This window comes from Cavia porcellus, unplaced genomic scaffold (assembly GCF_034190915.1).
Source record: "Cavia porcellus strain 051 isolate PalLab524CR breed Dunkin Hartley unplaced genomic scaffold, mCavPor4.1 scaffold_20, whole genome shotgun sequence".
In the NCBI taxonomy this organism is placed as follows: Eukaryota; Metazoa; Chordata; class Mammalia; order Rodentia; family Caviidae; genus Cavia; species Cavia porcellus.
The window spans coordinates 28,537,143-28,562,925 of NW_026947503.1; the positions used below are offsets into that span (position 1 = coordinate 28,537,143).

Below are 25,783 nucleotides of genomic sequence, written 5' to 3' on the forward strand. Positions count from 1 at the left end.
TGGTTGAGCTTCTTGACTACAATTCAAATTAATATTAGAAACCCAAGTCACTACTAAGATAAGTACTTTACATATATTAGTTAATTTACTTCTCTGAGAAATCCTAGAGGGTTTTTGCCAATTAAAAAGCCAAATCTGCTAAAGAGTAAGTCATTTGACCAAGACCACACTGCTAATATTGGAAAGACTAGGGCTTGAATCCAGGTCTGTAGGAATCTATAGTCTATTCCTTTTGAACACAGCACAGCACTCAACAATATTCTAGAATGCGCACTCCTAAAATGTCAAAAATTCATAGATATGAAAATCAATGCAAAGAGAAAAAGCAATCTATAAATACTTTCATTCACCATCATCATCCTTTAAACTATGAAACATGTCACTAGTAAACCTTCCTTCTGTCTGTTTTGAAATAAATATATCAGTATATTTCACTTTATGCAATGTTTATGTTTCAGGAAAGTGTTTATAAATATAACTCATGTAAATGCTATCATATTTTAAATTGCAAGTCTGCTTTCTAGACAAGTTCTCTACTGATTTTTTTAAGATGGGAAGAGAGTTTTGTAATATGTCTGACCCAATCCATTAATTTTTTTTGATAGAGTTCAGAATGAAATAAGATGAGTCTGCCAGTCACTCTTCAGAATTGTGAGTCTTAATATAAAGTATGACTTTATATATAAGTATGACAATATAAAGTATGACTGTTAGTTTATGTATTAAAAAGATATTTTGCAGAAATTCAAATAATTTATCTATTAGGTTGGAGTTTCTAACTCAAGCCTACCTTTCACTAATTTTTGTTTTAAAAGTATGAGTAAATATTTGTCAGGAGAAATAGAATGTCACTGGACTTATCAAACCAGTACTGTTTTTATATCTTATCAGAAACAGAAATATGTTAGAGGTCTATTTAGTTTTCTATCATGAATGGTTCTGAAACATTTCTCCAAAATTTATTTTTATCTATAATCATCTATGATTTCCTAGGTCATGTACCAGCTTCATAGTAAAGGGTGAATGTGGCAAGTGGGGAGAAAGATGGTTATCTGTCAGCCAAGACTTCTGAAAACTAATACTGAAGGATCTTTTAAGTTAACTTTACTGACAATTGAACAGAATCTATTATTCTTTTGAAAACAGTCTGCAGGCTCATGAACAGTCCTCTGGATTTCTCCTCAATGATGTGTGGGGAGTGGTCATTTGACAGGTAGTCAGCAACCAGGTCCTCTCAAGGGCCACATGAACTGAAAGAATCAGGACACAGAGAGGCCAAGCAAGCCTCGCCTTGCTGTATTTAAGTTGAGAGCTTTCTCCTATTATTCATCAAAATTTCCGAACAAATCACATTATGATTTCCAATTCAAGCTGGGGTAGGATGATCTAAATTAGAGCCCAGCCTGAGCAGTGTAGTGGTTTGCAGAGGCCTTGCCTCAAAACTAAGTAAATAAATAGGCAGCTGGGATTATAGCTCAGAGGTTCAACTGCTACGGTAGATATAAAATATAAAAAGTAAAATAAAATAAACCTATTCAGCAATGAACGTATGAACCCAAGCTCCAGGAGAGGAATCCGCTTGTCAGAATTACCATTTTGTGTAGTAGTGTTTCCACCATGGACTATTCCACTTACTTTCTTCTTTATTCCTGATCAAAGTGGGCATTTTGGTTGAAAGAACAAAATCAAAGACAATGTATAACATGCTAGATCTACATTGTCAAAGACTGTCTAAAAGCAGCAAGTAATTGAGGATTTTACATTACTTTTAGTCCCTCCACTTCTCTCCCTCCTCCCCCACCACCGTACCATAAAATTTTTTGATGTCTTTTTTTTTTTTTTTTTTTTTTTTTTGTCTTTTTCATTTTTATCGGTACCGGGGATCGAACTCACGACCGCCTGCTTGCAAGGCAGGTGCTTATGCCGCTGAGCTAAACCCCCAGCCCCCGATTTTTTGATGTCTTTACATAGCTGATTCAGTAGATATTTTTCAGAATGCATTATGTTCCGTAAGGTACCACCTGGGCCTAATCTGCATAAAACTCATTTCCAATAAATGAAATTACATCTCCCATTCATCATATTTGTTATATTTAATTGAATCCAAGTTTTCATGTTTATCTTTCTTAATTTAAAAAATAGGGAATTGAATTATTATATTTTATGATTATTATGGTTTAAATTTTTTCTCTTAGTTTTATAAAGGATAATGTTCATTTTCTCATGTTTTTCCCCCTCTGTGGTTGAGCCATTTCTCAAGTCACTTAAAAATCACTATTAATCTAGTGTTATGAAAAAAATCTTAAACATTCAGTTTTTATAAATTATCTCAAGAGTTGGATTAATAAGCACATTTGGAAAAATCAGGACAAATTAAGCTTAACAATTTGGGCAATGAATCCATGAAATATATGCAGGGAAGTTTAAATAAGTCTTTTGGTGTTTCTTAATATTTCTATCAGAGCCTATATGTTGTACCTTCCTCCACCTCATATAGTCAAATTCTTAGCATCAGTGGTAGAATGAATTAATAAATAAAAATGGGTGTAAATATTTTAAAATGATAAAGACTTGAAAGAGAATTTTCAAGTATATCTAACATCATAATTAACAAAATATTCCTAAATAAGTTCATGTTCCTAGTTGGAGTCGGCCAGGATAGGTTAGGACTATGCACAGCCTTGTTCAGTTTTCTGGACATCTCTGTAGGGACTCATAGGCTAAATGATCAAACACCATGAGGCTAATACATCTAAAAGGAAAGTAGGCAACCACAAATGTTTGTGCCAAATTGTTAGAACACAGAGTTTCAAGGAGAGACTCATTTTTCTGCATGATGAAAACCATTATTAAACCTAGAATATTCACTTCCCTCCAACAGACCTCTGTTTTCACAGTGATAACAATGGTGGGACAGAAACTGAGAGAAAGGCCAAAAAAAAAAAAAAAAAAAAAAAAAAAAGCTATATGTGAATTTTTTAGGAGTTAACAGATCAGCCTATTTAATTAGGATGCTACAATGTATTGGTTCTCAGGGGCCACTTATTTAAGAAATAGTTCTAAATTAAAACCAATTAGCTCATGAAGTGAATATGCAGTCCATTTTCTGTCTGTCCTTATCTGGTCTCCAACACTAACTAAACCTTGTGAATCTTTGATTTGGTGAAAATTATTGAGATTATTGGCAATACTGAACTCTTGGATATTTTAATTGATAGATATCTGTCATGGTTTATAGCTAAGTCTGCAGGGTTTTCTAAACATGAAATCTTGAAAAGGGTATGGATTAATAGACAAACTATAATTGTTATCTGAAAGGTTCCAGGCTTGTCAGGCCCAACTATAATCCTGGCACTCTGGAGGCTGAGGCAGGAGGATCACTGTGAGTTCAAGGTCAGTCTGGGCAGCATAGTAAGTTCAAGGCCTGTCTGAGCTGTATAGCTAGACTTCATCTCAAAAAAAATAAAAAAAATTATTATCTGAAAGAAAAATATATAGCCACAACTCAGCTATAAACTTTAATGACTTTGAAGAAATACTTTTTAAAAGACTGTATTAGCAATTTATGTTTTAGAAGTAGAAATAATTGTTTACTTAAAAAATTATATGAGGTTTTTTGTTTTTGCAAAAGTTCTAAGTATTTCAATTACATATTATCTGATCTGCACTTTCTTTGAGGTAGATAACCAAGGAATCACTTACATATACTTTCTTATGAACAAGTGTGACAACCTTGGGTTTCTAAATGTCACTGCCTTAAACCTGAATATTATGTGCCTAAAATTCAAGCACACATAGACAACCAGCATCAAATGAAAAAGAAGAGTTTCCCAGGGTGAATGAAGCAGCTCTGCTGTGGAATTCTTGCTTACACAGCAATTTGCCATGAGACATCCTTTAGGACCTGGATTCCTCACATTTCCCAACCTATTAGTGCAGTAAATGCAGGCTATGGTTTTACTCACTGCAATGAATCAGGTATGCTTATGTCTTTCAGGATAAGCGGTTATCTCTTTATAATTCCTCAATTTTGAACTCATTTGTTCTGTGGAATGTCTATTTTTCTAGGCTGGCAGCCTAGCAGTAGGACCAAATAGGATACAGGGGCCTACATCTAAAAGAAAGTACTCAGAAGGCAAATGATAGTTATGCTTGCATTAACATTACCAATACTCATTCAAGAGATCTTTTGCTATCATGTATCTGCAAGGTTGGACATTTACTTTGCAATTTTGGTATGTTTGGAAAGCCTACAGTTACTTATACTCCAATCTCATATTCTAGTTTTGTCTAAGTTGATTCAGGAAAAAAAAAAAAACGCTACCATTCTTGACGGAAAATGCATAGACTAGTCAATGAGCTACCACTACTTCAGTCTGTAGAATTACTAAAGCAATCGAATTACTAATAAAGCAACAGAATTACTAAAGCAGATCACTGAATTTATTCACATATACTTTTAATGTTCACCACTGGATGGGAAACTGAGAACTTATTGTCAGAGCTATCTTTTCAAGTATCATGATCCATAATAGTGAACAAGGCTAAATTCTATGTAAGGGCAAATTAGTCTTCCAAGGATGGAGGTAATAGCAGGGAGACCAAGGACCCTTTACAAGAAGGATCGGTAGCCATATGTTTAGAATTAGGAAGCCAAATACTTGCTTAGTACTAGTGTTGCTGGTGTCATGGAGAGCTGAAGGCAGAAATTCCAAGCCAAAGTGGCAGGCACACAGTCAGTCCACATTAGCTTTGACTAATAAAATTCTTTGGCCTCAAATTATTCCCTTATAATTCTATTTTCAAGCTGGAACTTCTAAGACTAGCTATGTTCTTGGATTTTTGCTACATATAAACAAGCAACTATGCCTACTGGTAAGAATAACTTACAAGTTATTTTCTACTATAACTACTTTAATAAAATTGATTAGGAGGGCTGGTCGATATGTCAGTGATACCCATGCTTGGGAGCAACAGAATATCACTAAACAATATAGAAAAATATGAAAAAAGAAAAAGAAAAAATGGGCTCTGACACAAGGTTTCAAGAGGAAATCATTTTAATTGTGATTCATGCTAAAAAGAAAATTCTTTCCTCTAGTAAACCTCAATGAATGATGAAGAGAAAAGACTCGAGGAGACTATTTTACTGTTACAATAAAATAGACACGTAACAAGATTGTCTCCAAGGGGGTTTAGGGATAATATACAGAAAATTATTGGCTTTGCAAAATTCTTCTTTGTTTTCAATTAAGCAGGAAATGTTAATATATACAATTTCTCTAGGAAATCTGCAAAATATATATCTTTTGTATATTCCTTAATAAAGTTTCATGACCATTCTTAAGTTTCACAACTATTCTTAATAATGTTACACATTTATGGATACCATTGCTATGGTAAAAATGTAGTTTGGGAAACTCATCACTGGAATGGGTATCATAAAAAGCAGCCACTCTCCTCTTAATTCCAGTATCAATTTATGTCTAGACCAAGGAAACAGGGTTCCAAGGTCATAGGAATTAGGAGATAATTGGCATTTCAAAAACAAAAAGATATTATTCATCATCCACTCCTCAAAGTTGTCATTTTTAGTGTTGGATTTGAGGTACACTTTCAATATGTTCTCAAAAGGGCCTTAATAGATAAAATATTTATTTCTCTTCTTTATGTTCCCTTTTACCTGGAACCCTGTGGTTTGGAAAAGATCTAGGTGTTATCTATATCAGCCAGTTCAGTTTTGCCTTTAAATCATTCTTTGGGTCAGTTATTGGTAACTGTGTTAAGTAAAACCAGACACAAAAAGATTATATCCAGAATGGAAGGACTATTTGTATATTTTTACCTTCTATCAAACTTTTTCATGCTTTGCATATATACAGGAAACAAATCCTGAAATCAACAAATTACATTTTAAAAAATATCCAAGTAGGAGGCAGCAATAGAAAAAAATAGAATTTGCAAAATGATGCCATATAAAACCAAAATTACCAGACTTTACATAATAGCTTTACTTGAAAATGGGTACATATAATGAATGTATGCTTTGGGGTGACAGTATTTCAAAGCTGAAAATGATGATGCTGATTGTCAGTCTTTAGTCAAGGGTTAATGTTACCCTTAACAACCACGTCACACATCATTTAAAGTGATTCACAATGTTTATTATGAGCTGTAGGAGGACATCCCCCACTCCTGGTAATGGTTCGTGTGCTCACATCTTCATATTTAGTATTACACCTTCACACGAGTCCAGACACTCTTTACAAAATGAGATTTGTATTCATATTAGTTGATCTATACTCAAAATTCAAACAAGAAAATAAATACAACATACTGACCTTTCGTGAGAGAATTTGAAATATTGATGAATTTACACATGGGATGGGTATAATTTACAAGATGTGCAGTTGGTTAATAACTTACAAATAATGAAATCAACCAAATTCCCCAGAAGAAAAAAAGGATAAAAATCAACGTTTCTAATCAAAAATCTTGACTGAGATATTTGTAGATATGAATATGTGTCTAAAATGAGTCACTTAACTTTTTGAGATTTAGCTTTTCTGTCTATAATAATTAGAGCATAAAAATAACTGAGATGTTGGCAAATTACAAGGAGCTTTTATGAAAAATATAGTTGTTCTGAACTACATGTATCAAATGATACATCTCTAACAAAAAAAGCTTTGCACACCAAAATCTAGAAGGAACACAGAAAGCATATAAATTGGACAAGTAGGTATGCACTACATTCTCATATTAATTAGTTAATAATTAGAAATAGTTGTGATGAAAAGTAAGAAGCAGTGACAGGATTATAGAAACAATTAATGGAAACATAAAAGAATATTTCCTAAATTTTTGCAAACAATGAACTGGACAGAATACTAACATTATGGTGGAGATAGGGTAAAGAGAAAAGAGGATGAAAAGAATAACTTCCTTAACCTATTTGACATGCTTTTCTAATCAATTACTTGACAATATTTTACATATTACTGAAACCTGTAAAATAATTAGAGTTTTATGATATACATTGCTATGGTTTGGTAAGTAGGTCTCAAGGTTAAAAGTCTCAAAAATGTAGTCATAGCAGAATTAAAAAAAAAACTACTGAGGGACTTAAAAACTCAGTTAATTGGTTCTTAAATTAATAATATCTGAGTATCAGTTGTTAAAGCATATTAATGAGCCCAAATCAATAGATTCAATTTCATTTGGGATCTTCTAGGTTTCCATTCAGTGGTACCGGAACATATTCTAGTTAACTGAGCTATGACTTGTCATTTCATCCAATGAAACAGGAGAAAATATAGGCGAACACAATTATAGGGAAAGGAAATACTACTTAGAGTTGTTGCCCACAGAACAGGATAAATTATGTCATTTAAACTCAGAGCTATAAGGCATATTTAATACATCCTTCCAATTTAGGAATAATAATCATGATAATAATAATAACATAATTAAATACATTTCCCTACGTTCTTCCAGAACTTTAATGTCATTAGTCAAACAGAGTAATGCTCACAGAAAATAATTTTTAAAAAAATTATTAGTCCTATGTTGTGGCTACTTCTCTTTCCCCGGGACACATGGCATTTGGTAAAATGAGGTTCAGTGACCAGCTGCATCCCACTTCCAAAACCAGCATGACCTCGCCTGAGAGGACCAAATTTCAGAAGTCATATTTCTGATCATATCCAACTGAGTGACCATAAGCACCTTGGGGTGCTGTGTGTCTTCTTCCCCCAAGTGGCCTTACCTCCTCTATGCATGGTTTTGTTTCTCAGGACCACTATTCATCTATAAATTTTCACATTAAATTAAGCAAGCAAATTGGGCTTCCAAAAATATCTCCTTTCCCCCCAATATCTTGTTGACATCCACTTTTGTTAATTATTTCTTTCATCTGACTTTTCTTCTCCAACTTCATAATTTCTGAGCTAATTTCAGACCTTTCCCATTTTTTAGACCCTACAATGTTAACCCTTTTTATTATCCCAGTAACTACACTTCAAAATGAGAAATGAAACTTCCCCTGGATATACTAACATTACTTTGTTATGTCTTTCTACTTTAGCAGATTCTAAGTTCTTTAAGAACAAGAGCTATACCCTATTCACCATTACAACCAAAATACCAAACACTGTGTTAACATGTAGTAAGCATTTTGTGAATTTTTAAGTAAAAAAATCAGACACAAATTGTATTGGAAATGAAATTGCGATTAGCAGGTTTAAAATAGTGAGCCGGTCTTTTACTGACATTTTAAAACTTTAACTTGGCACCTTTGAAGTTTATACTATTCTTTAATCATCAGAATTTGTGTTCCCCACCAAATGTTCTTAGATTTCTTATTTTTACCTTTTGGATCTAATGACCATGTACCATGCATGGGAAAAACAGAGTGAAACAGTTTTGAGTTATTTTTTAAAACTTTGATTCTAACTTCTGTATACTTTAAAGAATGCGATTCCTGAAAAGTAAAGCAGATAGGAATATTTCTACTGGTTAGAACATACAGGGGTATAAACAATGCATCTTTGTTTAAATGCATCATTAACATGTATGAATTTGAATTATTTCTTTCCTGCAATCAGTTCTCTGTTCTCAAGGTGTCACCTCCATGTGTGATTCCACTGCTGTAGACTACTCAGGCTACACCTCAAAGGTTTGTTTCACAAAAGTTGCTCTGATTCCACACCTGGGAAGTAAAGAAAGGGGAATTGGTTTCGGTCCCTTGGCCTCATGCATGAGGCTACTTTAGAAGTCAAAGTGGACTTTGAAAGGGTGAATACTGTAAAGGGTCAGAACTACGAGACACACTTGATTAGAAAAACCACTGGGAACTAGAGAGAAGAACTTTATAATACAAGGGAAATTCTTCTTCATAGCAACCCAGTTATCACCACAGAGCATTTACAGAGAAAAGCACCACGCTGAATTCGATGTCTTCCAGATGAACCGTGGTCCTTCTCTAAGTCTGCAAAGGAGACCACACATACAGGGTCCTTCAGCTTACCTAGTGCACCATAAACTGTACTGGCCTCGATTCCTTACCCTCGTTATTCATTTTGCCTTCTCCTTCGTTTAATTATGGTTTCTATAATCCCCAGTAGAATGAGCTCTCGTTGAGTCTGTAAATTCCCGGGGCAGGAAAAGGCATCCAAATTGACAATATCCAATGCAATAAAAACAAGCTCTATGTTCTACTTTTTTTGTCTTGGTTTTGCCAGTGTCTAAATGAACCATAAAAGTAAAACAGAGGAGATTTGGGATGATTTGCATTGGTCAATTTCAAAATAAGGGGTACCTGATTATGGCTTAGTACAATCCCAGAGAAAAGCAAACTCAAATCTGCTCCTTCATGTTATCACTACCACTACGTGGCATCCTGTTTTCAACTGCAGATTAAACAAGAGGTTCTTTTCATACGACACACCTCCTTAGGCTTGCTTCATTACCTATTTCCCCTCAGTTATAATATGAGAATAGTTTATTACAGTGATTATTTGCTCCCAAAATATTTTCCAGTGTTTTTTACATTGTTTCTAATGGAAATGCACACGTCCAAATTTTTGTAGGCAGTACTTGAAAATACAATGGGTATTGCTAACCTTAGGAAGAATAAGATCAAAGAACAAGAGGAGAAGGACACTTAGAAGAGTTAAGAATAATAATTTCTGTATAGTGAATTGTGGGGGCTCCCTTCAGTTTACTTGAGGAATTTAGAAATTAGCAGTCTAGTTGCATTGCTCTTGCATTTTGCAGCATTTAGTGGGAAATAAAGAAGATCAAAAGGACAAGTCAGTCCAAGGAGTCACCTACGAAAAAATGTGGCAACTCCTGACACAGAGAAAGGTTCATACTTTTCTTTTAGTGTTATGTTAGGCCCAGTTTTTTTTTCCTCTTTGAAGAATCTAATTTTATTCTATATTTTTCATACTTTAATTTGCCAAGAAGTACTCATCAACAACATATTTCTTCTATAAAAACAACATATTCTGAGTAGTCAACATAAATACTGAGTAATTCTTTTAATACACTTCGTAGGCTATGCTTGTCATGCTTAAATTAGACTGAAAAATATTTCATTTGACTGGAAATCAACTTTATTTTTTCTAATTATTCTTATTCTCTTGTATCTCTTGGGTCAGAGTCAATACATAGTTTCATTTTTCTGAGAAAGCTAAAAAACTAATAAGAAAACAGATTTATTGACCTTGAGTTCCATATAATTATGTGCTATGGACAGAATAAAAGTTTTTACTTGCTTACTAAACCCTTTTAAGTGAATTCTTGTTTTTGTAGGGTTTGTATTTTTTATACATGTGTACATGCACACATATATCTATTTAGATACACACATACACACCCACATATCTATATGGACATCTGTAACTAGCAAAATAGATAGATAACATAAATGTTATAAAAAGAAGAAAGAAACTAAATATGAAGCCCAAATACATGACCTAAGCCTAGAGTTAGACAGTAGGACTGCTAAAATAGTCAATAACACCTTTCATTTTACACAGGGAAAAATCAAGATCTTAAGAGACTGGATGTCACATATACAGTTAAATGCTATACAACATCAGCAATATTTGATTAATAATAGGTTAAAAATAATCATTTGGCTTAACGCTCACTAATTTATGATCCTATATAACATTGCTCACAGAATTATGTGCGTGAATTTTAGTAACCTTTAATATAAGTATACGAACCTAAAAATGTTCTTACATTTTTGGTTATTAAACAAATGATTTACATGGTGTTTACAAAATGATTTACTTTGCTCTGTTTTATCTTTTATAACTAAGCTGTCACTATCAATTTTTAATGTAGAATAGCTACCAATTGGTACACCTGTGTTTGTAGGACCACAGATTTGGAAGAGAAGGTGAATTGTTTAGTTCATTTCCCAGAAGAAGACAGCTCTACAACACCTCTGACAATCATAGGCGGCTGCTTTTTTTTTTTTTGGTCTTCCTTGGTCTTAGTCCATCCCTGAAATGACATCCCAAAGAGTATCTCCAACCTGACACAGGCCCTTCTTTAGCATCTGTTTCCCACTATCCACAATGTCTCATCTTTCAGGTCTCTGAATGCAGTGAGAACACTCCCAGGGACTCTGCAGGTGCATTTTCTTCATTTTGTTTATGCTTCCTTAATCATTCCTTTGTTGGACACTCAAGACATTCTTTAGGTCCCAACTGAGATACAATGTCCAACACAGTCCTCTTAACCATTCTCATCCTTTCTCTTTTTCTCTCCAGTTTAAAGAATCTACTGGCAGCCACAAAAACTTCTCAACACTCTTTGATTTTAATTTACTCTTGTTGTCTAATCCAATTTGAAACAAGGAAAGAAGGAGGAAAAACAGAAATGAAGAAATTGCACTCACATGATATGAGACAACTTCCTTATTCACGGCTTCATTCTAACAAATGTAAAGGATTTTTGGTTTTCACCAACATTTTGTCTAAGCTTTAGCCCATTCAGTATGGTTTTGCTCTTCGTCAAACTATGCTGACAACTCACAGACTTTTGATATTTCTAGTTATATATTTCTTTGTCCCTCTGTCCTATAAGTCAGTTTAAAAACTGATTTGATCCAGTGGAAGCAAACCTTTGGCACATGGGCACTAGCCAGATGTTTGTTATCATTTAAAGCTGTCAAATGTTCTCCATCACTGGATTAGACCCTGCATGTAGCCTTAAGAGTTTATGTAATGGTCTTTCTCTTTTCTGTTTCTCTTTGGGATTAGGCAAAATGCTACTTATAAAACGTTTAGGTTAGTTTTTCTGAGTAGCTTATTTTGAGCAGACTGTCTCTTACTGGAGTTGTCAATGATTCTCTGTGATCATGTGAAGTTACATCCTTGTCTCCATCTCAATCTCCATCTTAGCAACATCTGACAGTGTTGACCGTTTTTTTTTTTTTAACTTCCTGACTTGAATTTATGATGATACTGTCCCCTAGTAATTTATCTCCCACTTTATTGGCTTTTTACTGACTCTTCCTGAGCACTACAGAAGCATTAGGATAAGCAAGGTCATGGTCCTCAGCCCTCTGTTTCTTCTTCTAATATCTTCCTAGGTGACCCTCTGAAGACCATGGTTTTAAATAGCACCCACAATAACTTGATTCCCAAATTTCAAATTTCAGCTATTACTTCTAAGTGTTACAGACTCATACATGCAAAACCCTAGTTGAACATTTCTGTCAGATACATAAAAGTACCAAAAGTGGCTAGAGATGGATTCTTCATTTCCTTTTAGAAACTTTTTTTTTTTTGTCTTAGCTTTTCCCATCTTACTAAATGGCTTCACCATCTGCCCAGTATCACAGTATGCACCCCGGTGATCATTTTGGCTCCTTCTTTCCATCATTTCCACTTTTATTCAATTTATTAGCAAGTGCCAGCCATCCTGCTCTCACAGATTTTCTCAGTGAACTTACTTCTCCCCATGACCACTGTCCCTACCTTAACTTGTATCACTGTCATCTCTGGTGAACCGGAACGGTCTCCTCTCTGGTCTATCCTGTACTCTATCCTGTACTCCATTATTTTCAAAGAAGCCAAACAGATTTTTTATGACATCACTTTCTTAGATATCAAATGCTTTCACCACAAACAAATAATGACCATTTGAGGTGATAAATATGCTAAATATCATGATTTGGACACTACACAAAGTATAGTTGTCTGTCAGTTTCAGCACAGGATTGATTTCAGGACACAGAAGGATATCAAAGTCTGCAGATGCTCAGGTCCCTTAGATTGGCACATAACCTGCTCATATCCTCCTATATACTATAAATCATCTGTAGGTCACTTACAAATGCCATCTAGGTGGTTGTTACACTGTACTGTTTAGGACATAATGACAAGAAGACACTTTTGTATATTTTCAATACAAATGTAAAGTTTTCAAATCTTTCAATACAGGCTCAAACCCAACAACTCAGAAAGTGGACATCTTATGTGCAGTGAAACATCACATTGTGCTCCATAAATATGTAGAATTATTATGTTTTAGGACAATAATAATACAAACTAAATTAAAATGGCACCTGTGGATTTTCCTGACTACCGAATCATACATAGTCTTTCCAGTCCTCTTAATAATTTTATCCCTTAATGCATTTTCTTTAGTAACACTGAAAGTTATACAATTGTTAATTGGTTTATTTAGTTCTGTGGCCATCTCATCACCATAGGATGCGATCTTTTTAACAGCAGAGGCCTTGTATGTTTTATTAACCCGTCTTTCCCACAGTGCTAACAATACTAAAGTTCACAGTATGCTCAATAAGCACTTTCTGAAAATCAAAGTTTGACAGGTTGTATCTAAATTATAGTTTTTTTCTCATTTCACCTAGAATAAAAACCCGAATAGGACCTTCAAGACTCCTGCCCTCACCCCATCGTTGTCCTCCCTGTATCTTGTCACTCTCCCCTCACTCCCTCTGATGCGGATCTACAGTTGTTGCTGTCCCTGAGGATGCCAGGCAAACCTCTGCCTTCTGTTCCTTCAGTCTGGAATGCTCTGTCTTCTCTAACCCACAAGGATCACTCCTTTGCTTCTTTACAACAGATACTGAAAGGTAGTGGGGCAAGGGGTTGGTCTTGGTGCCTAATCTACAGTTTTAACACTCCTGTCCCACACTACTGAGAATTAACACATGCCCTACCCCGTACTTTATAATTTCTCCTTATCACTGTTCTCTATATGCCATAGAAATCATTTGCTGATCTTGTTTATATTTTGTCTCCCATTTAAAGGTAAGCTCCGCAGGGCTAAGGATTTTGTCTATTTTGTCTACTGCTGTCCTGAATCATGTTTGACACTATAAATGTTTGTTAGATAAATGAACTGGTAACTTAATATATTATTTTGCTTAATATATTACACATTCATGTAGTTAAAAAGACTAAATTTATTGAAGCGTTCATGCAGCCATTTGTTAAATTGTTGTCATTACTGGTAATCCAGACAAGTGTTCCTCACTTAAGGAAGGCTAATGAGAAAAGGTTGATAGTTGGAGAACTTGAATAACGATTGTGAGAGGACTCTAATAAATTGATAGTACTCTCAGCTCCATATATAGGCTTTATAATAGGTTTAGAACTATGTTCCTAGTTCCACAGAATAAGTTTAAGTCTTGTGTGCCCTGTAATAACATGTTAAAACATAAAACCATCCCCCTTTGACAGCCATCTAGAAAGTGACATACTCGTCACAGGAAACATCTGGTTTGTCCTGTCTGCTCTTATTGTAATTACCTTCCTGAATCTCAACATTACAATTAATTGCCTCAGAGTTGAACTATTGGTTAATCAGCCCCGATGAATCAACCCAAGAAGCAGGATTAACTGCGAGACAAGCTTTATATGACCAGTTGGTTACATTTCATGCTCTACTGACCAGAAACCAAAAATCTAACCAAAGATTTCCAAGAATGAGTGTGGAAAAAGAACAAATTTCTGTTCCAAACTCGCTGGGACTTAGGGTGGTTTCCACATTTCCAGAAGAACAGTTAAGTGAACAACAATTCTGAAACCAGTGGGTAATTTTAGAATAACATGGTGAACTAAGGAACTGAGAAAGTAATTTTTATAGGGTTGCCTTCCCTACGGGGTCAAAAATACCTGTTCCAGAAGTGACCCATGAAAACGGAGAGCGGTGGTTTGCTCACATTTGACAGATTCCCTTTATTCCTTTTGGCAACTATGAGAACAGGCTCATCCAGTTTCATCGGAAATGTGGAAATGTTTTGTTTTCCTTTGAAAGTGAAGAAGGCAACATCCTATGGGAGGCCTATAGTCAGTTCTTCAACAGAAAAACCAACAAGTTTAATGCTAAACTGTCTACATTACTCCTTTCCATTGTCTCCAAGGAGTCCTTGCCTTGGCTGATCTCCTTTGGGTAAAGGATGAGGCTAGGAAAGTATGAATAACTATTTGGGGAGTAGGGTGACACATAAAACCATGACACTTATTTGATAACCAACAAGCTGGACTTTCACGTAGCCTGGAAAATCCAGCAAACATAATTTGTAATAAGACTGAAATACATCTTTTCTGTTAACTCTTCAAAATTTTGTTTACAAACCATGCACTATATGTCTGTAACTGTAGTTAAAAATTGAAAAGTGTGGACTTTTTTTCATTTAAATATTAATGAAAGATGCACATCTTTATATCAAATAACTTTGTTATTAATAATCCTGAGACAAATTTTAACCCAGTTTAATGACGTACCATTTAAACAACTGGAATGCTATATCCTAGTTTTAGATCTTGACATAAGAAGCCAGTAAACACATCACAGGTGTGACAGCTTTAACCAAACACAGCTTTAGCCAAACATCATTTTCCTAGGAAGGCAGGCACTGTGTACAGTTCACCAGCTTCTACAGTTTCCAAAGGTTTAATTAGCTAATGCTGCATTGGGTGGAAAAATCTTGGAAACTACTTTATTGGGACCACAGACACAGTCCAGTGGATGCAACACTTAGCTTGGAATTCGAAAGTAACAGCAAGCAATTGGAAAGCAGAAATGACTCTTGATTTCCCTGGCTGATTCACCTAAGGAAGTGCAAGGAAAGACATACCTTCTCAGCCTCACCAAGTCACTTCCCCCAGGACACCCTAAACGCATTATGGTTGTTCTTATTCATCACCTTTGGGTTTTTTTTCCTCCTATTTTTGAGATGTCAATGGAGGAGCCCGGCTGCTGTGCCCACGATCTGGTTTTGGTTTCTGTCCTCACCAGCTGTGGGACAGGCCAGCCTGCCGAGTGTGCGGTGCCCTCCGCCACCGTAGTCCGCCGGGGCTCGCGGGGACGCGCCGGCTCCGGCCAGCTCCGGGCGGCAGCCCCACGTCCCCGCGCCGAGCGCCCGAGCGGGTGGGAACGCGCTGCAGCCGCGCCCGCCGCCTCCCCGACTCACCAGCCTGCGAAGTTTCCGCGCGGGGAGGGCTGGTGTCGGGTTTCAGGACCTCTCCTGCCCTTCCCGGTCCCGCAAACGGGGCTGCAGCAGCCGCGACCACCGCGATCTGCTTCACCAGGTGACCGTCATGGGCACGGCTCCTTCTCTGGCTCCAACCTGTGGCTCCGATGGGTGCAGCGCAGCCCGGGCTGCGGGAGGGAGGCTGGGCCGGCGGCAGCGCCACCCCCGGAGCCCGCCGAGGCGCCTCGGATCGGGAAGGTTTGTGTGAGAAGAAGGCGTGTCTGCGAGTCCAAACGCGGATGTGCAGGCTCACCTCGGGCCGGTCTCCCAGTGACTCAACGGCTGCAGGGAGAAGGGCGCCTGGCTCCTGCTTAAACCCTCCTCGTCCCGGGGCTGCCAGCCCCAGCGGCGAGCTCGTTTTTATGCATTAGTTTTCCTGTGCTTTCTCTGACCTCTCACTTGAGGAACCCAGGGCGCTGCTTCCCTGGTCCTGGTTCTCTGCTGCATGGAGCGGAGATGTCTGTGTAACTACAGAGCAATCGGAAATAAAAGGGAGGTTGGGGAGAAATCGCATTTTAAATTAAAATATTTTCAAGTGAAAATATTGGTCAGTATGCACCGTCCTAGTCCCAGGATCAACACCAGTTCAGAGCTCAATAAATGACTCTTTAATGAATACACAGGCTGTCGCTGAGCAAGTGTTTATTAAGTACCTACTTTGTGACTGACCATATAAGATTCAAGCATAGAGCAGAGACCCTGGCCGGCCTTTGGGGGATGGCATTTTAGCCCTACTCTGACACCTCTAATTTACAGAGTCATGGCAAAGGTGAGCACATAGGGTTGTATTTACCATTACAATTTATTTATATGCTGGTGAAGAAAATTAAACAAACAAAAAACTCATTTGCATTCATGTTAGTAAACAATGAGAGGATCGCTTAAATTTTAATTGCTAAGTTCAGATCTGACCAGATACTTTGGAGATGTGGGTGTGGGAAGCACTGCTGTTACCTGAGGAGGATCTCCTCAAGAATTTCTCCAAACAGAGAAAACAGACAAAAAACCAAAACCTGGAATAAACAATAACCAAGGGGTAGAGAAGAAATGTTAGAGAAAATGTGTATTCTCATGGAAGTCCATCTATTCTATCCTCAGTCTTCTTACCTTGAAAATGGGGATGATAGTAACTCTGTAGGGATGCTGATGGGGTAACTGAGTTCATGTCAGTAAAAGGCCTACAACACTGTTGGCACAGTAAGTTTCATAGATGCACTAGCTCCATGTGCAATTTTAATAGCACTTAATTTACTCCCTTCTCCCAAGGTTGGTCCAATTTAACAAAGTTGTTTTAGAAGGAAGTGTACGAAGTTGGGTTAATTGGATTTGTGATAAATCTGCTTTTCATCCATCAACCCTACCTGTGGGTATAACAAGTATGTGTCCGTGAGCCCAGAGATAAAAGAAGAAACACGCAACCTTGATTCTATTCCTCTGTGAACTCACCGATTTAAGATGATTATCCTACAGATGATAGTTCACATGCTTTATCAAGGTAACCTGTTCACTGCTTTCGTCTGTCCAGACAGCAATGGCTTCTGACGTGTGTGTGCCACAGCGTTGTCAAAGCCCCCCAGTTCTTCTCATTTGGCCTTCACAGCATAGCTTTGAAATGGCCAAGCTCTCTGCTGCATTTACTGTCCTCATTTTAAGAATGAGGAAATTGAGGTTGAGAAAGTTCTAACAATTTGCCCAGAATCAAGAGGCCCAGTAAAGGTAGAACTCAGGTCTGTTGGTTCTGAATGCAGAGTTTCTGGTGGTCTCTGTATTCTGCTGCCTGCCCAATATTTCTGGAAAAATGTCCTGCCATGAGCAAAGCTGGCATGCACATTTATCACCTCCTCTTGTTGTCATCCTTGCCCAGATAAGTGCCTGTAAAGCCAAAGCTCCCAGGGGCGGCTCTGCTGGACTGCTTGCCACATAGAGTCCTGTCCTTCTGGTTCTGAGGCTCAGAGCCACTGCACTCACAAGGTGACACTGATGGAGAGTGGTGATGCATGCCTGTCCCTGAGAGAAATGTTGCGTTGCCATCTCAGTAACACCACTTTGACTGCAGGCAGTGCAGAACAAAGACCCTGGAAATCCAGGGAGAACAGGTGACAACATCGTGTGTCATGAAGATAATAATAAAGTTTTCTTGCATATGAAATTTGTTACACAAAATAAATATATGTAATTTCTCCCTCAATGAAAACAGCTCCAAGGTAAACAGATTCTTAAATATACTTGAAAGATTTCTAGTCAAATGTGGCAAATTGATCCCATGTGTTTTATTTCTCTTTCCTTAAATTCTGAACACAAGAATAAATGAATTTTTTGCAAATGTCCTTAAACTGTAAAGAAAAACAATAGGGAGAAGAGCTATCAATGGATAAAATATACTTTAATGCATATTTTTATTTTAGGAAGAATAAAAACAATAAAAGCGATATAAAATTTCAAAACAAGATGATTTTTGAAGAATTTAAATCAGTTGGAGGTTCTGTGCTTGATTTGGAAGAGCAGAGTTTGCACACAACTCATCTTCGGGAGGAGTTGAAGACAAGAAGTGGGCTGATTCTCCCTATAAAACTCAAGAGTAGAAGGCCTAAGAGGCAGAAGTACCAGCCTGGCAGGAGCAGGGAGTGGTCTGGTGGCTGGGTACACTAAACATCTATATATAGAATGCTGGCACCCAAAGTGCCTTCCCCGCTGCCATGCAAAATCAACTAGAGTTTCTTCACTTGCTCAATCTTGTCACTGAAAGAAAATAAACTGGAGTATTTTGTGTCTAAATAACGTGAGCCTTGTTACTAGTACTGCACAGAGAGAAAGTAAATAAAAAGAAATTATGAATGGGAGCAAAAAACTCTCAAAATTGAAAACATTTAAACTTGTTAAATTTTGGTAGTTTAGAACTAATTTCAAATTATCGTCAGGAAAATAGAAGAAAAACCTATGTAAAAATTTGGAGAAAAAATTTTCTGATTCCCTGCAATCCCAGAAATTTAGAGAAACAAAAAAAAATTCTATGCAAAAAGAGATGAAAAAAAGTGAAGAAACAAAATAATGCTTTCAGATTGCAGAAGTGGAGATCACAAACTTTGGAATCAAAGTTTGACCAAAAATTCAGCAAAATAAACTTTAAATTAATTAAACAGACATTATTCTGAGATAATAGGAATCCAGGAATAAAAATAAGAACTTTAAATATCTTACTATCTCCTAAAAACATAAAGCAAATTACATTTTAAAAGAACAAAAAATGAAATTATCTCAAACTTAGAAGTGTATCCCAGATGAAGTGTCAGCCAAGTAAAGCTATTTTCCTAAGTGTAAAGATTCAAAAATTTTTTGCTTTCTTTCTACCTTTTCGATACAGGTTCTCTGTAAATTGCCAAGAGAGAGAGGGAGAGAGAGAGAGAGAGAGAGAGAGAGAGAGAGAGAGAGAGAGAGAAGGAGGGAGGGAGGGAGAGAGGGAGGGAGGGGAGGGGAGGACAAGGAAGGGAGGGGAGGGGAGGGGAAGGGAGGGAGGGGAGGGGAGGGGAGGAGAGCAGGAGACTCAACAGGGTTTAAGTTCTGTTTTTCTTGAGAACCCCACAAGATTTTATTTTGTGAGTTCCATGCTGGGATGGGGTAGGTATGCCACAAAATTCTAGCCAATAGAATGTGGACAAATTCCAGGCCAATTCCAGGCCAAGCCCTTAAGGTGTCTCCTGAAGTCCTCTAAGCTCTCACTGTTTCCTTGTTAGTGTCCAGATGCTAAGAGGCAGGGAAGAGCTTGTGGAAGAAATGAAAGCCACTCAGTGAAAGCAATGCGTGGTCTGGAATGTATCTGTGGAAATCCCAGCCCAGACACTACCAGCAGAACTGGGAGGAGCGCAAGAAATAAACTTGTGTAAAACCATAACAATTAGATTATGGATCGTGACAATTTAAAGATAATTTTCAGGCAATTTTGATTAAATTACTGTTAGTACAAAGTGTGTTAAATAAATTTTAATAAATGAAAGATGTTGCGAACTCCAGGAAAACCAAAGTCATGAGGGAAAACAAATACGTAACACAATATCCCTTCATTCACATGTGGATATGATCAGTACAAAAAGATTCACAAAATAATTAACTCTACATTGTAATAAGACTATGGAATTTGGGAGAAAAAAAGTGTGTACATAAAATCCTCAACTATGATAATATAAAGATAGTAAATAATGTGTAAAATTGCTAAATTAAAAAATAGCAGGATCAGCAAATAATTTAGACATATGTAAGAATAATAAGAAACCTCTAAATGTTCATCTGTAGGAAATCAGACCAGAGCTTAAAAGAAAGTCTGTGCTTACACTATAAGAAATTTAATAGTTTTATTTCATTTTAAATTATGAAATGTATTACCTTAATAAAAATAATAATCTTAAAGTAGCCTTAAAATATAGATAGGGAAACAAGAGATATCTGTCCAACAGAGAAAAACGTTGTACTTTAATATTAAAATATATGCATATATTAACACAATAACATAAACAATGAAGTTAGTTTTGAGTGGTAAGCCCAACAATTTAGTCATTCAACAAACATTTATTTAGCAACTTGTGCCTGGTACGCTGTTAAGCATGGAAGAGCCAATGGAGAACACAAAGGAAAAATAAAGGTACCCTAACAGAAAATGAGCTTTAACAACCAATATACTTTTGAATTCTTTTTTGTCCATGGTGGCATGAGCCACTGACTTTACTTTTTTTTTTTTTTGCTATGATACTGCCTTCAATTCTTCCAAACATACTTAAAAATGCTCCAAATGGTCCTCACTGAAAGCAGAGGTCTCCCAGCTGACCCACCTCCCAAGACTGCAAGGAAGGCTGGCTTTGCCAAGCTAGCAGGCTGGGCGGGCCTCCACCTCCTGCTGCCTGCAAGCCGGCCAGCCAGCCATGTGGAGGTTGTCTAATCGCATGTAAAAATCAACCCCTCCCCAGTTCGAGAAAACCTCAGCATGACTAACAAGTCAGAAGACAGGACTCTCCGTCATGCTTGTTCTGCAACTTTCAAGGATACAACTTCAAGAACAATGCACATGTAAGAGACTCCTTATTAACAAACTGCTTTATTATCCAAAGCACAGAAAGACCTAGTTATGTTTTTAAACTGAACATATTTTCACAGTTAGACCTACATCATCTGTTCATCCATGAGCCTGTAACCTTCCTCCTTCTAAACTCATTTCTCTCACTTTCTTAGAATATGAAATGAAGATGTACTTCGGCTTGAAATGGAGATTACTGTAATGTATTTGAATTCTTTTTTGCTGTGTTAAAGAAATACACTATGGGAAAAGTCAAAATAGTGTCATGAGTTTTATAAATTTTATATCAGTTTTATGTCCATTATGAAAAGTTATAGTTACTAAATATAAGGCACAAAATGGATAAGAATCTGTTCTATAGTTATGTTAACACACACCACTACTTTTGTTGATATAGAACTGTATTTATATGTAGGTATGTGTAGTCATAGTGACTTGTCAAAAATAGATTATAATTTCTCCTTTATGCTTATTTTCATTTATATGCCTTTCCTTCTGTTTAGAAATTTATGAAACATAGCTATACAAATTAATTACATGTCAACAGACAATTAAAATAATAAAAGATAGCTAAGTTCATAACAGATACTAAAAGTTAGAAACAAAGAATTGTGAAAATGATTCAAAATAAGTGTGATTTGAAGTAAAAACATTTGCAGCAAGCAAAACAAAAATTCCTTAAGGCCTAATGGTATATATATGTGTATTTTTTTCGCAGAGAAAATTAGAAAGAGGAACTCCCACACCTTCACTAGTTATTATGACCTTATGTCACAACTAAGGGCAAACATATTGGCAACTTCCTCTCCTTCTATTTAACATAAGATAAATAAATAATGGAAATACCTTGTCTATTGCTGGGCATTCTCAGCTCCCTTCAACTCATTAGCGGCAAAACTAAATTTGCAACAAATCAGAAGACACACAGCCCAGACTTGCACTCCGTGATCTTGCTGCTAACATCTTTAATATTGGTCATCACCATTAGGAATGCGATTTCCCCAACCATGGGAACATGCTTTTAACTTTTCTTAGTCTTATTCCTTGAGAATACCACTGCCAGTGTAAAATGATCCTGAAAACTTCTGCTTTAAAGTTAGAAAGAAAAAAATATGAAATATTTGTTGAAATCATCCATTCTATTACTAATAACTGTCCTACAACTTTTTTTTTTTGAGTCAGGGTTTCATTGTGTTGAACTTGCAGGCTCAACTGATGCTCCTGCCTCAGCTTCCCTAAGTCGGTGGAATTGCAGGCAGGTAACTGCATTCATCCAACAAATTGTTTAAAAATGTATATATAATTAATATAAGTTAATCATTCAGTCATTTTGGCACAGAATATACTTAGTGATTTTAAAATACCACAAACCAAGGCTTTTCAAATGATTAGAAATCATTGAATCCAGCATCTAGCCAAACCTTTCCTTGAGTCTTGTGATTTCATATTTGCTTTTCATTTTCAATTTGGTCCTTGGGAACCAGAAAGCATTTCTAGCCCCTTCGTGACCTTCTAATGCTTTTGCAGGCACAATTAATATATATATTTTGTCATGACCAGGAGCAACCAACTCTGAGCCTCCCGGTACCTACAGAAAGAATGGTGACATACATCTTAGCATATAAAAATTGTATGTTTATATTAATTTGTGCCAGCATATAGACAATTAAACAGCATGAGTAGTCCAGTTGAAAGAGATGTGGGGCTTGCTATTCAACTTTAATAAGTACAAACATTAAGACAAAAGTATTTTGACATACAAAGCAAGCTTTATTTAGCTAGTACACTGATATTATTGTATTAAATTCAATATTAAATTCTCTAATAGTATCACAGAAGCCAAACATTTATGTATTTTATCTTTGAAAATCAAATTTATGTCTCTGGATCTTTTGGCTAAAATAATGATCTCATCACTTTACTTACTCATCCTCAAAACAAATACTTTCCTTGTTTGTCTTTTTGGTTATCCCAGTATAATGTCCTTTTCCTCGTTCAGTTAATATCTACCTGTGATTTTAAGAACTGAATCCAACTCAAGAGGATCTTTCCTATGATTATCATGTTTATGGTAGGAAAGAAAGATTATTATTTTTTCTTATAAATAGTTATGTGGTAACAGGTCTTATTGAATTTATAGATTTTTTAAATGTTTTGTTCATGTAATTATCATTACTATTTTCTTAAGTACTAAGAATTGCTCTTGACCTTTTATTTCACATTTACCCCCAAAATATCATACTTTCTGTTCTATAACTCGGTTACATTGATTGATCCATTGTGTTTAGCAATGTTCTTTTATAAAATGAAGCGGTTCCTACTTCTAGAGTGATACATTTTTCTAAGCCATAATTCAGAAAATAAAACTACTATAACTTGCAACTATACTGTCCTAGAATATGCAGAGTGTGTTTTAAGTGGCTTACAAAGTTAACCCAAGAAAGGTAACTGCTACTGGTTTATCCATTAGTGCATAAATACTTTTAAAATAATATCAATTTTTACAATAAAATTCTATGATATACTAGACATAAAAATATTGTTAAAAATTCTGTATCTTGAATAAGGTTGCCTATTTTCAACAATTCTGAACTTATTCTTAATAAGCTTCATGAAGCTCTTCATAATTCCTAAAGCTCGATCGCTGACAATTTACTTTATCATTAGTGTTAGGACACATTCTTCAGTAAAAAATGGTTCCATTAATAACTGAAATTCAACCCTCCATATCTTAACTACTGTCTACTAATACTAAATATTCAAGTCCTATGTCCAAAACGCTTTGGTCAGTTTTGGGTTTGGTATCAATTTTGCATTTTTTATTATGTGGATCTACTTTTACTTCAATTTCTTTCAAATAAATGTTCATTTTTCTATAATAGTAAAATATAGTAAGAAAATTAAAATTGAAGTTAATAATACAATGGAAAAATAAGCAGTAAAGTCAAACAGGACATTTTTAAAAAGTATATCTTAATATTCAGCAAGCAAAGCGGTACTCAGCCTTTGTAGGCATTAAATAATTAAAAATTAAAGCAAAATGAGAAATGACTATGCATCTAATAGATGGTTGTAAGGAAAAAAGAAAATAATATCAAGTGTTGGCAAGGGCATAGAGCAACTAAAATTTTCGTTCACTACTAGTGGGAATATAAATTGCTTTACCAACTTTAGAAAACTAAATCCAAGCAAAGATATGGTTGGTAGAACTTTGCAATATGTTTACCATAAGTCTTGTATGAGGGCTACTTATAATAACTGTAAACTGAAAACAATCTACATGTCCATTGACAATAAAACAAAAATTACGGTATATTGATAAAATGGGATATTACACAGTAACGAGAATAAACTTCCCAGGTATAACATTAATGAATCTTATCAGGATAATACTGAGTGATGAAATGAATGCACAGAATAATATATTTTGTAGAACTTCATATATGTAAGCTTTAAAGTCAGGGGTTTCCCTGACTTTGCCATTAGAATTTAAGGTAATAGTTATGCTGTGGGGTCCAGGAGGCGGGGACTAACCAGAAACACTGGGGATTTCTGTTGATGTTCTACTTTTTAACTTGTATATTGGTTAAGTGGGTGGATTTCTCTTTTAAAATTCATCCAGTCTTTTCTGACATGTCACATTTGCATATATTTTCATTTTAATAACATTATATAAGATAAATCAACAATACACAGTTTAATTGAAATCAGATTGAGGTGATACAGAACTCGAAGGGCAGGATGAAGTCAGAAGTTGGACAATAAGAAGAAAATGGCTTTCTGGGTTATTAATTACATTTACTACAGGTAGATAATAAAATACATGTTTTATGTTTGTAATAAAAAAGAAAAAACTTTATTACTCATGAGAAGCCCATCTAGTCACAGGATTAAGATCGAAGAGAAATGTCTCCTCTTCTCAGAAGGAGGACTTGTTCTTTATAATGAGCTTTGGGAACATCTTTATAGCAAATGCCATCAGTTGTTCTGGTTGCTTCTTAAAATGATTGTCAGTGGAGAAGAATGCATTAATAGTAATTCATACTTCAATAAAAGTAGGTAAGTAGTTGCAGGGAGAGAGTTGACAAAAAAATGATACTTTTTGTTTTGTCTTTTTCTTTTTCATCAGTACCGGGGATCGAACTCACAACCATACACTTGCAAGGCAGGCACTTATGCTACTGAGCTAAAGGGACAATTTTCTCATATATAAGGACTCGTAAGTGGTAAACCTTGAAGCCAAAGTTCGAAGGTTTATCTCCCTACAAATATGTGGAGAGGAGGGAGTTTCTGGTTAAGCAAGACTCCATCTGTTTTAGCCAATGGAAACTGTGTCATCAAAGCTGAGAGGTCCAGCATAAATACATGCCTGTGTCAAAGAGCTCCTATGTCTACTCCAGTCTAAACCACAGGAAGCTCCTCCACAAGCAATTTTGTCTTATTTTCTACAAAATAATCACATTCCTGAAGTTCTAGCTATTTTATGGAGCACTAGATGAACCTTTGAAAACAAAGTGGAGTTACATAAACCATGTATTTTTAATGTGGACAACGTTATTCCAAAGAGGCAAAATTTGTTCTAGATGGGTGAAATAATCTTACTTTTTATGGATAAATATGTACATATGACATGTAAATAAATATCTGTAGCATAAAATTTATATTTGGTAAAAACAGCCTAAAAAGGGTTT

General features: G+C 35.9%; 1 protein-coding gene across 4 annotated transcripts in view; it reads right to left on the reverse strand.

Moving 5' to 3' along the window:
• The window catches only part of Rab27b (RAB27B, member RAS oncogene family), a 148,547-nt gene that overhangs the window by 41,715 nt on the left and 81,049 nt on the right, over positions 1-25,783 (reverse strand). The window contains exon 1 of one of the 4 annotated variants that reach the window (XM_003474006.5): positions 15,971-16,255. The exons of 1 other annotated variant lie outside the window; for it this stretch is intronic. The gene's annotated coding sequence lies outside the window, so the exon portion shown is untranslated. Of the gene's footprint in view, positions 1-15,634; positions 15,657-15,703; positions 15,950-15,970; positions 16,256-25,783 lie in introns of those variants that run through there. 2 more of the 4 variants (XM_063231601.1, XM_063231600.1) reach the window with 2 other exon arrangements.